Raw genomic sequence first — 13110 nt, forward strand, 5'->3', positions numbered from 1 at the left:
TGAAAGAGCAAATACGACTGTATGATTGATAGAAAGTGCGAAGTTGCACAGTGTATGTGATCACAGACTAGAATGCTTGCCCACGGAACCACCAAAGCAGAGATCACACAGGGCTGGGGTGAGCAGGGAAAGTTTCCTGAAAGGGGTAATGCCCGCTGCGGTGAACCAACAGGAGGATTTAGAGAGCCAAGAGGCTGATGGCAATGTCTGTGTTGGGCTACAGGGAAGAAACACCACCTCTAGAGGTCTCTGGGAGGAGGGTAAAAATCAGCTGTGTGACATTTTTTATCACATTTTGAATGTGCATCACACCTTTATTTTAAAACCAAAATTTTACCTATATTCCCTATGGTCAGCTACCTAGAACTTCTGATACACAGCCCCAACTTCTGAGGACTTGTGAGATAAGTGAGATCTGTTTTAACCAATAGGAAGCTGGCACTTCCCTGTGAGTAGGGCCAGTGTTACTCTAGTGAGGCAGTTGACATGGGCCTGGCAATGCCACAAGCACCATACTACACAGGGTAGGATTTACAATGAAAATGCCAATGTAATGAAAAGGGAAAGATTCCGTATCCTAGGGTCAGGCCTTACCCTTTTCCCCTGGGTAGAAGTAGAGGGAAAAAGAACAGAAGAAGGGTTCCAAGATGCAGAAGGGGTTCATAGGGGAGGCACTCTTGTACTGAGCTTTAGGAATAACAATGAATGGGGCACATTGCCAGCAAATGTCAGTGGGCATCTGTTGTCATGGTCAACAAGAGGGAAAAGATAAATTCTGGAAATTAAAATGTAAGATGGATGACCTACTACCACTAGAGCAATCAGCAGCTGATTGACACCATATCCCCAAAGTGCTAAAGTAATGGATTTTGTGCCAACCTAGAGGAAATTGTAAAGTAGTAAGCTCTGGACCTCTGGTTTTGAATGAAAACATGCACAGAGACTGTTTACTATTCATCTTTTCATCCCCTCCCAGTGTTTAGGGTGTTCCTGGAACAAAACAAACACTTAGGAAATGGTTGCTGAATAAATGAATGGTTGGTTGAAAGAATGAATGAGTAAATGAATGAATGGACAAAGACATAGACACCTTTAGCAAATATGTATATGGTGCAAATGCCGGGCTAGAGAAAGCAAATGCATTACATATGAGAATCATCTGAACTATTAAGTTCCCAGTACATTTAAATATGCACAATGACAAACTAGGCTGTATCTTAAGAAAGATACTCAGTACCCTGTCACTGGAAGTGTTTAAGCAGAGGCTAGACAAAGTCTTGAGAAGGATATTGCATCATTTGGATGGAACAGGGTGAATGCTAAATAAAAGTGACCGAATGTGGTGGCATTATTTACTAATTACATACTCCACGGGACCCCCAGATTTCTCCTGGGCACCTATAATGTCCTAGGAGAAAGAGGATATAAGACCTAGGAATGCTACACAACTGCTATTCCAGGCCAAGAAAAACACTGTACACCAGAGTTTCCAAACTTGGGGTTCACGAGGTCCTTAATGGTCCATGGAAGGCCCTTTGGGCCTGAACTCCCAAAACAGTATGCAAATTTTTATGTGTGTGTACATTTGGTCTTCCATTGGTTCTCAGAGGATCCCCCAAAATGTTAGGAACCACTACCCTAGGAGTTTCCGCAGCCTCAAAACATCTGGCATAAGAACTGGTGGCCACTGCGATCCTATGTGAAACCTTGACAGAGTTTTAGTTTAGTTTTGTTTTTCTCAAAGACATAGATTTTATGTGTGAAACCTTTGACTCCTATCATCTAAGAGATAGCTCTAAGTTTGGCAACAGGGAGGTGGGAGTGAGGGGAGGGAAGAGCTGGGCTGGCTTCACTGCTCTGTGGTTCTGAACAAAGCTCAACCCAGGGCCAACCCTGACAGCAGTTCTGATGGCAACAAGACTCCCCTTCCCCTCCCTACCAGCCCTCTTTTTACCCCCACTGCCACAGCCGAATGTTGTTCATGCTGAAAAAACAATCAGAGGCTGAACCCACCAGGCCCAGACACAAGGAGCTTATCAGAGCCATCAGAGCAGACTCCCTCCCCAGAGGACTTTAATGAAAGACTTAAGATAATAAAAGAACCCAAGTTTATCTTACCTTCAAGTCACTGTGGTGCTCAGCCACTGAATCCCTAGCTACATAGTCAGAAATCCATCAGGCTCAGGGCTCTAGTGGGGCCACAAGTCACACAGGCTTCGTCCAAGTTGCCTAGAGCACGGGTTTAGCCTTCCTCTCCCTGACTCTTCAGCTGACCTTTGGGGACTGCTGCTTTCCTTCTCTCTGGAGTAGTTGGAGCTGCATTGCCTTTTCCCAGCACTTCAACAGGGAGCTGCTGAGGAGGAATGTGGGATGTTAGGGAGAAAGGGATCAGTGAGGAAGCACACTTTTTCTTTTGGAAAGACACGTTCACGGTCAGTCATCTAACTAACTTCCTTGCTCAGCAGGAGGAACAGAACATAATTTAGTTTGTCATTCCTAGAGGTCCCTCTGTTCTCAAAAGAGAAAATGGAAGACCTTTCTAATAGGCCTCTACACCAGGGCTCTGGTGTCAACTGCAGAGATACCCAACTCTTGCAACCCAGCACAGGCTGTTGCTCCTCTAAATCTCTTTCCAATTCCCAGACGAAGTATGGAATCAGCTCTGTTCCTTATCGTTGCAATGTAGCACAAGACATGCAGATAACATGTTCTTCAGGTCCTGAAGTCAGACCAACCTTGTTTTATATGCAGAATCCTTTACTTCCTCTTTGACCCTGAACAAATTCATTAATTCATTCATTAATTCAACGAGTGTTTGTTGAGCACTTTTTCATCTTTAGAGACATAACAGTAAATAAGACAGGTGTAGTTCCTCTCCTCCTGATATGGTCTAGTCAGGAAGACAGACATAAACAAGTAAACCTACAAATTGTAACACGTGCTGTAAAGAAAGAGTGCAAGGTGCTATGAGAGTACATAGCAAGGCAGGCATAACCTTTTAAGGGGATTAGGGGAAGGCTTCCTGAAAAAATGATTCTTACGGTGAGACCTGAAGGGTGACTAGGAGGGTAGGAATAGCTTTCCAGGGATAGAGAACAGGAATATGTAAAAGTCCAGAGGCAGGAAGGAGTTAGGCATGATCAAAAAACTACGAGAATGTGATGTGGCTCAGTTGTAGTAAGCCACAGGGTCTTCACCTGTAAGATGAAAATAAACACAGAACCTACCTCAAGGGCAACTGCTGTGAAGACTAAATAAGATAATGTATTGAAAGTGTAAAGTGCTTAGCACAGTTCCTGGTGCATAGTAAGCGCTCAATAAATGTTTGCTATTGCTATTACATTTAGTTCATTATTTATTAGTAGCAGTATTAATTTTGAAGACATATCTCTGAATGAACATATGCATCACTCCACCCCCTCTCCATACGTATGATTCTGCTGGGGTTTTACAAAGGACAGGTGCCAGAAGGTAAGGTGGTACATGAGACAGCCATGCCATACAAATGCCAACCTCTTACTAAGAACACATAATGAGAGTACCCACTTGGAAACTCCACTGTCTAATGTACCTAATGAAGCAAACCAACAGAATCTGTCAGCCCTCATCCAACTTCTATTTTAGTTATATTTTAGCAGTGCATCCTAGGGTCACAGGAGCCTCCCTTCTGCAGGCTCCCATGACCACACCATGAATAGACAGCCCCACCCGGGTCCCACATATCCAGAACCCTCTTTCTTCATTTCTCTTCCTTATAGTCATGCACTCTGAGCCCCATCACAGTCCTCTTTAACATGCCACACACTAGACTCCTAGTAAACTCGTCGTGGCAGATGCATGCTTGCCCTGTCTGTTTCCAACTTCCCTGTGTCCCACCAGTTGTAAATGCTCCAAGTTTCCAAAACCCATCATACCATCCTAACCTCACCTAACACTATATCCTATAGGTTTCTCCATGCTTGCCCCTTAAGCTATTATACCCACACCCAATAGATCCCACAACTCTCCTCCAATATAAACCCAGGGCACAGCCTCCTCAATGTACAATCTGAATGTCATGTATATATACAGGACAGAATAACTTGGAGAGCCCACACCCAAAGCTCCATCCAACTCAGTTTAAAGTGCCCACTTTCTCTGCTTCTGCTCCTGGATTGCCAACATTGCTAGGTAAAGCTATGAAAATTGGGTCATCAAATGACTCCACTACAAATACAGTCACATCAACCTCAAACAGACCAGCCTTTTCCCACTTAACAGGCCTTTTATTCATTTAGTTTTGATTCTGTCTGGCATTCACCGTAGCCTATCATAAAAATCCCTAACATCTAAACAGCTTTATATTGGCTTAGTGTTAACCAAACTTTTCTGCTAAGCACCTGGTAAAATTGTCTAAAAATAGACTCTGGGCTCTGTTGGGACTTCCTAAATCAGAATTTCCAGCTGAAAGGCTTGTTTATCTATATCAATGTTTCTCAAACTTTTTGATCTGAGGAGCCCTTACAAACTTAAAAACTATGTAGGACCTCAGAGAGCTTTTATTTATTTGGATTATAGCTATTGGTATTTAACATATGAGAAATTAAAATTCAGCAATTTTAATTATCTAATAATTCATTTAAAATAACAACAAACCCATTAACATTAACATAAATTACATTTTTATGAAAAAAGTAACTCTAGTCTCAAAAATTTAATGAGTGGTATTATTTTCCATTTTTCCAAACCTTTTGATGTCTGCCTTAATAGCAGACAGCTGAATTCTTATATCTGCTTCTGCATTCAATTTGTTGCTATATGTTCTTTTGGCTGAAATATGGGGAGAAAATCTGGCCTCTCCTAGATCTGTAATTAGGAAAGAAAGGACCTCATGGACCCCCAAGAATCCTTAGACTACTCTTTGAGAATCACTGATCTGTATATTTAAGTCCCCAAGGAATTCTTATCAAGAAACTAGGTGGCAAACACTGCATTAGTTCATGTGAGATATTACAAATCTCCATTTGTCTCTAGCTCTCAGCTCCAGACTGTTCCAGATCAGGCATTCTCTGGTCTCTCTCTGTAGATGAAACCTCCCTCATGTTTTACTAAGACCTAAGCCATCTAGTAGTGGCTTCCTAGCATTCATTTTTTGGTATTGTTTAGTTTGGCCTCTTTCTTTCTTTCTTTCTTTCTTTTATTGGCCATATGTATATTTTCTTTTTTTTTTTAATTTTCTTAATTCTTTTGGCCGCATTGGGCCTTAGTTGTGGCACACAGGATATTTCGCTGTGGCACACGGGCTTCTCTCTAGTTGTGGCGTGCGGGTTTTCTCTCTCTAGTTGTGGTGCAGGGCTCCAGAGCGCGTGGGCTCTGTAGTTTGCGGCATGTAGGCTCTCTTGTTGAGGTTCGTGAGCTCAGTAGTTGTGGCGTGCAGGCTTAGTTGTCCACGGCATGTGGAATCTTAGTTCCCTGACCAGGGATTGAACCCACGTCCCCTGCATTGGAAGGTAGATTCTTAACCACTGGACCACCAGGGAAGTCCCAGCCTTTTTCTTTTAAAGAAAACAGTTTTTTGAATTTTTTATGGTGGTAAAATATATATAACAAAATTTGCCATTTTAACCATTTTTTTTTAAAGATCTTTTTTTTTTTTAAATTATTTATTTATTTATTTATTTATTATTATTATTATTATTATTTTGGCTGCGTTGGGTCTTCGTTTCTGTGCGAGGGCTTTCTCTAGTTGTGGCGAGCAGGGGCCACTCTTCATCGCGGTGCGCGGGCCTCTCACTGTCGTGGCCTCTCTTGTTGCAGAGCACAGGCTCCAGAAGCGCAGGCTCAGTAGTTGTGGCTCACGGGCTTAGTTGCTCCGTGGCATGTGGGATCTTCCCAGACCAGGGCTCGAACCCGTGTCCCCTGCATTGGCAGGCAGACTCTCAACCACTGCGCCACCAGGGAAGCCCCATTTTAACCATTTTTAAGTGTACAATTCAGGGCCATTAATTACATTCACAGTGTTATGTAACCATCATCACTTTCTATTTCCAAAATTTTTCATCACCCCAAACAAAAACTCTGAAACCTCATTACTTCCTCCTCCCAGCCTCTGGTGACCCCCTAATCTACTTTGTCTCTATGGATTTTCCTATTTTGAACATTTCATATAAATGGAATCATAGAATATGTGGTGTTTTGTGACTGGCTTCTTTCACGTAACATAATGTTTTGAAGGTTCATCCATATTGCAGCATGTGTTAATACTGCATTTCTTTTTATAGGAATAGAATTGCTAGGAATAGAATTGCTGAGTTATATGGTACCTCTATGGTCAACCATTTGAGAAACTGCCGAACACTTTTTCAAAGAGGCTGTGCCATTTTACATTCCCACCAACAATGTAAGAGGGTTCCAATTTCTTCATATCTTCACTATCACTTGTTGTTTTCCATCTTTTTTTATTGTAGCAATCCTAGTGGATGTGAAATGGCATCCCACTGTCGTTTTGATTTGCATTTTCCTATGACTAATGATGTTGAGCATCTTTTCATGTGCTTATTGGCCATTCGTATATCTTTCTTGGAGAAATGTCTATTCAGATTATCTGTCCATCTATAAAAGAGTTTTATGTCTTTTTATTATTGAATTATAAAATTTCTTTATATGTGGGGAACCCGGTGCTAAACCATTCGTAGACAACCTGCTTCTGGGTCAGGGTTTCGTATGTAGCAGAGCAGCTCCCTTGCCGCAATCTATTGAAAGTCAGCCCTCAACACAAGGGTTTGTAAAATAAATTTTTAAAAAGAGTATAAGATGAAATAGAAACAAATAAAAGACTTAAAAAGAAAAAAAAAGATTTCTTTATATATTCTGGACACAGGTATATGGTATGAGGTAGAGACCCAACTTCATTCTTTTGCATGTGTAAACTAAATGTCATGGCACCGTATGTTGAAAAGACTATTCTTTCCCCACTGAACAGTCTTGGCACTCTTGTGGATAATCAATTGACCATAGATGTATGGGTTTACTTCTCCATTCTCAATTCTATCCATTGATGTATGTGTCTATCCTTATGCTAGTACCACACAATCAAAATTACTGTAGATTTGTTGTAAGTTTTGAAATCATGATGTAGGAGTCCTCCACTTTGCTCTTCTTTTTCAAGACTGTTTTGGCTATTCTGGGTCCCTTGCAATTCCATACGAATTTTAGGATCAGCTTGTAAATTTTTTACAAAGAAACCATCTGGGATTTTGATAGAGATTGTGCTGAATCTGTAGATCCATTTGGGGGGGTGTTGCCATCTTAACAATATTAAGTCTTCCAGTCCCTGACCATGGGATGTCTTTCCATTTATTTAGGTCTCCTTTAATCTTTTTCAAGCAGGCTTTAGACTCATTTTTCCTTTCTTCCTCTTTCAGATAGTGTTCCTCCATCTCTGAAAGTTATGTCCTTCCTCTGCACGCTTGATCCCAACTCCTCCACATAGCCTTTCCCTTTCAATATGTCCAAATTTCTCTAGTTCTTAAAGAACTTCCTAAACATACAAGTAAAGGATGGAATCATTAAGGACAAAATCAAGAAGTTTTTAAACTGCTAAATATTAAAAAATTTAATAAAATTAAAAGGTTAAAAAAACTGGGGAAACATTTACCACAAAATTTTAAAAAGTTATTATCATTAACATACTGACTATAGGACCCATACAAATATATAACAAAAACACTAAGCTTCCAATAGAATATGGGCAAAGAAAATATATAGACAATTCACAAAAGAAGATATACAACTTGTAAAAAACATAAGCAACATACTTCAACCTCACAAGTAATTAATGAAATGCAAAACAATGAAATATATTTTTCTTATGAAACTAAGAAAGTTTTTAAAAATATAATAATACTTAAAACCAACAAGGGTGCAGAGAACTAGTTTCAATCATATACTGCTGTTGAGAAAACACTGATGATGCAACTTGATAATATAAATCCAGAACTTTACATTTCTCATGTTTTTTGACCCAGTAATTCTACTTCTAAAATGCAATCGATGTTCTTTGCAACATTATTTATAAAAGAAAAAGAAAACTAACTTTCCAACAATAGAAGAATGGCTATAAATTACAGTACATTATTGTGATCAATCATTCTGCAGTCCATTTAAAGCTACGTTGATAAATATTTTAATGACATAGAGACATCCTCTCAGGATAATTTGAAGGGAAAAGCAGAATATGGAATTGTATTACACTATGATCTCAATTATGTAAATATACCATACATACATAATATGAATAGAAAAAATAATAGAGGTAAAGGAGCCAAAATGTTGAGCGCTTGTCTCCGAGCAGTAGGTTTTTATGATCTTTATCTTCTATATTTTTCTATATTTTTCTAACTTTTCTACAGTGGGCATGTATAATTATCTATAGTGCCTTGAGGCCATTACAGTATTTAATCAGTCCCCCATCAATGGGCATTTAGGTTGTTTCTAGTCTTCTGTCACTATGACCAACATTCAAGTGAATATACTTAAACATATATCTTTGTGCACATATGTGAGTATATCTGTAAGATAAGTTTCTAAAAGTGAAATGTTCTGGGACAAATGTGATGAGCATTTTAAATTTCAGTAGATAGTGCCAAATTATCCTTCAGCGAGGTTGTACCAATTTATACGACCACCAATAATTTATGAGGGTGCCTGTTTCCCCATGATCTTGTCAACAAAATAAACAATTGTTTTATCTTTGCCAATGAAATATAGATGAAAATTGTATTTGTTTTAGCTCATTTGCATTTTATGACTGAGATTAAGCATCTTTCTATTTGTTTAAAAAGCATTTGCATTTCTTCAAATGGCGAGACTGACACCCAAAGAGGGTAATATATTTAAGGGCACATACCTAATTAGTGACAGAATCAAAACTGGCTCCATAGTTTACTGAACATCAATCCTAGACTCTTTGTATCACATCATTTTGTTTTTACCTGTACCACACATTACCACCCGATCGTATACTGCTCCAGTGTGCTGTCTTCATATCAAGATCATCAGCTCTGTCTTTCCAAGCAGGTTGCAAGAAGTGCCATAAAAGAAAAAGAAGGGGCTTTGCAGGTGGCAGACTTGGATTTGAAACCCGTGTGTTCCACGTTCTTCTTCTGTGACCTTTGGCAAGGCTCCGTTTCCTCATCTATAAAAAGGTGGCAATAATACAGGACTAAATGACATTACGGGTGTAAGTAACCTAGGATAGTGCCTGGCACAAAGATACTTCACAAACGGGGCATAAACACACACATACATAGGCTTCTTAATGCCAGGATCCAGACCAGCAAGTTCTCTATAACTTTTTATCATATCCAACACAGTGCAGGGTACTGAGTAGGTGCTAACAAATTTTCTTTGACTTGACTTGACGGGATGGGGGCTTACAGTGTAATAGTGTAGTGTAATACGGTGATTGACTGCACAGTAATGACTCAAAACCCTGAAGCTAACTGACAGAGAAAACAATCACGAGTCCCCCCACCCCCGCCCCACACCCCCGACCCCGCACCCACACTGCTCCTCAAGGCAAATCTGGATGGGGAGGGCAGAACTCCTAGGCTAACGAGGCCGAGCCCTCTAGCAGTTGTTTTGATAACTTTTAGGAGTTTAGTGGTGAATGTACTATATGAGCTATATGGTGGGAAGCAACCTAAGGAAATGCAACATGGTCAGGTTTGTGTTTTAATAAGATCATTCTGACTGCAGTGTGGAAGATGGATTGTATGGGTGGGGAGACCAACTAAGAGGCTACTGCAGTTATCGCATCAGGAAGAGATCAGGGTTGGGGAGCTGGAGGTTGAAGGAAGGTATAGGAGAAAGAGGGGATGATGGATGGAGCCAAATCTCTAAGGAGGAGGGAGGAACTTGGCTCCATAGCACAGGTGGAAGAATTCATTTATTGACAGAAGGGAGACACTGAAACACGAGAGAAGGGAAAAGGAAAGGTAAGTTTTTGAAGGAGACTGGGTGGAAAGGTGGTCGAGAAGTTCTGACTTGATGCTCTTGTCATTCAAAGTGAACTGGGAGGCAACGCCATCTCCTGAGCATGGAGAGGAAGGTAGTAGGCAGCTGATTAGGGACACTTAGAAGGGTTTCTAGACAGCTGAATTTAGAGATCATGACTTTGTCGTGGCTCCAGTCCATAGCGTTGTGGGCTTTTCTTTTTGAGAAAAAGTTATATGGTGATTAGGATATCATGGGTTCCTGTCAAGAAAGTATTGATATCTTCTGTGGAGGAGTAGGAGTAGAAGGCATATTGCTGGACCTGAGGAATGATGAGAAGGGTGAGGGGAACTGTAGGCAGCAAGTACAGACCACGCTTTCGAGAGGTTTAGCAGAAAAGAGAAGAAGGGAGATAGGGCCATGGCTTGAGGAAGAAGTAAATAAAGAACACTTTGTGTTTATTTTTAGGGTAGCAGAGACTTCGAGGTCTAAAAAAGATGCTATGTATGTATTCTAATGGAGGTCATATAAAGTGTTTAAGAGCACAGGCTCTGTAGCCATCAGTGCCTGGGTTCAAATTCTGGCTTTGCCATTTTTACTTAAAATTAATTAAAGTCAAAAAAAAATTAATTAAAGTCACTTAACCTCTCTGTGCCTCAATTTTCTCAATGGAAAAATGGGAAAAATTACGGTACCTACCTCAGGATTCTTGCAAGTAATAAATGAGATAATATTTCTAAAACTCTTAGAACAGTAACTAGAGTATAGTAAGTACTTGATAAGTATTAGATTATTATTATTATTTAAGCAAAAGGCACATGCAGGATATGATTGGGTTTGTTTTGCTTTTGGCAAACCTTTTTCCTTGTTGTAAAAGTGATATATGTGCCCTTTTTTAAAAGTAGCTTTTGAAAATTTATACAATTTTTTTTGCTACAGAAAAATCAGAAAATAAAGATTAGCAAAAAATAAGAAAACAAAATTCCCTATCATCTTTAACATTCTGGTGTATATTATTCCGGACATTTTTCTATTCATCCAATAATGGTTTTCAAATTGTCTTTCAGTATGTGTGCCCGCATACAGCAAGGGGTCAGGCAAGTACTTTGGCTGAGCTTTTGAGCTTTGTCTCTGTGGCAGCTAGGGTTAATTACCCAAATACGCGTGCTTGCCTCACTTTCCTTAACCTCCTACACACACACAGGGAAGGCCAGACTCGCTGTACTCTGCCCCAGCCCCTGGTTCTGGGGGCCCAGCACATGAGAGACCTAGGCCCTCCATCTGCTTGAAAGGAGAGGGGCGCTCAGACACCTTCTATGAGGCTCTGGTTCTAGAAATGACCACCTTCCGCTTCCCCTGTGAAGAATGCAGATACTCTAGCTCTGATTGTCCTAGATCCGCTGTCCTCTTGCTCCTCAAAGTGTGGTCCCTGGACCAGAAGAATCAACATCACCTGATAGCTTGTTAGAAATGCAAATTCTTGGACCCTACCTCAGATCTACTCTATCAGAATCTAAAGTTTAATGAGCTCCCTGGGTGATTTGCACATACATTAAAATTTGAGAAGCACTGGACTAGCACAGGTCCTTTCAGTTCTAGGAGTGAAGATTTCCCTAAATGTTCTTGAACACTAGAAATTTCAAGAACTTTCCCACCAAAAGTTTTACCTTTCCTTAGGCCATTCTACTTCGTGGAACAGGCTGAGCTTTGTGGATTAACAATAGGCCCAATGCTTTCCTCAGGATTCCAAGTGCATACCATTCAAACATTAAACATCTTTATGATCAAACTCAGTAGCCAGCAGATGGAACCAGGGAAAAGACTAAATAATTCTGATCCTAAGGGGGGATCCAATTTCTTCTAAGTAGACAAGGTCAAACAATTTCCTCTCAGAAGAGAGGAAATTACGTTATCTGGCTAATGTGGGCCATGCAATCAGGGAACGAGTTCCCACCATCAGGTACAAAGGCATAGCTTCTGTGGAATGTTTCTGCCCCTGGTTTCTATACACCCTCCTAAGTCAGAAATGAGAAACTTCTATCAAGGGTCACTCGCCCACTGATGTCGATTAAATAGGTAATAAATGAAGGGGCCCTTGAGTAGAAAGCAATTTTTTCAGTGCAATGAACTATATAACTTATTTCTTTTTAAAAACCATGAACAGAAAATATGACCTTATTCCATAAACATAATAGAGAATTACAAGATGTACTTCAGTTCTTTGTTATGGCCCATTAAGAAATAGGGACAGAAGTCAGGAAGAGGGGCTTCCCTGGTGGCACAGCGGTTAAGAATCCGCCTGCCAACGCAGGGGACACGGGTTCGAGCCCTGGCCCGGGAAGATCCCACATGCCGTGGAGCAACTAAGCCCGTGCGCCACAACTACTGAGCCTGCGCTCTAGAGCCCGTGAGCCACAAGTACTGAGCCCACGCACCACAACTACTGAAGCCCGTGTGCCTAGAGCCCGGGCTCCGCAACAAGAGAAGCCCAAGCACCGCAACGGAGAGTAGCCCCTGCTCTCCGCAACTAGAGAAAGCCCGCGCACAGCAACAAAGACCCAACGCAGCCAAAAATAAATAAATAAATTTATAAAAAAAAAAAAAAGAAGTCAGGAAGAGAGAAGGGCGACTAAAGAAGGGGAAGGAGAAAGACAAAGAGACCCGAAGAAAAAGGCAGAGAAACAGACATACATATACATTTAGGGACACAGAAACAGACGTTGATGGTATTGACATTGCCATAATTTTCTCAGGTAATGTATGACCACCAAGACATTCACACATCAATTCATCAAACTATCTCATACTTTTTCTGTGTCAGGTGCTGAGGATATTAAAGTGAGCAAAATAGACAGGGTTCTGCCCTTAAAGAGCTCACATATCTAGCAGGGGAGCAAGACATTAATCAAGTAATCACACAAATAACCATTTGATTAGTTTCTTGTTTCTGTTGTAACAAATCACCACTAATTTAGTGGCTTACAACAACACCTGTTTATTATCTTACAGTTCGGCAGGTAGGATAGAAGTCTGATGCAGGTCTCACTGGGCTAAAATCAAGGTGTTGGCAGAGCTGCGTTCCCTTTTGGAAATTCTAGGTGAGAATTCTTCTCCTTGCCCTTTCTGAGCACCACC

The sequence above is a fragment of the Balaenoptera acutorostrata genome, chromosome X, assembly GCF_949987535.1.
Source record: "Balaenoptera acutorostrata chromosome X, mBalAcu1.1, whole genome shotgun sequence".
Classification (NCBI taxonomy): Eukaryota; Metazoa; Chordata; class Mammalia; order Artiodactyla; family Balaenopteridae; genus Balaenoptera; species Balaenoptera acutorostrata.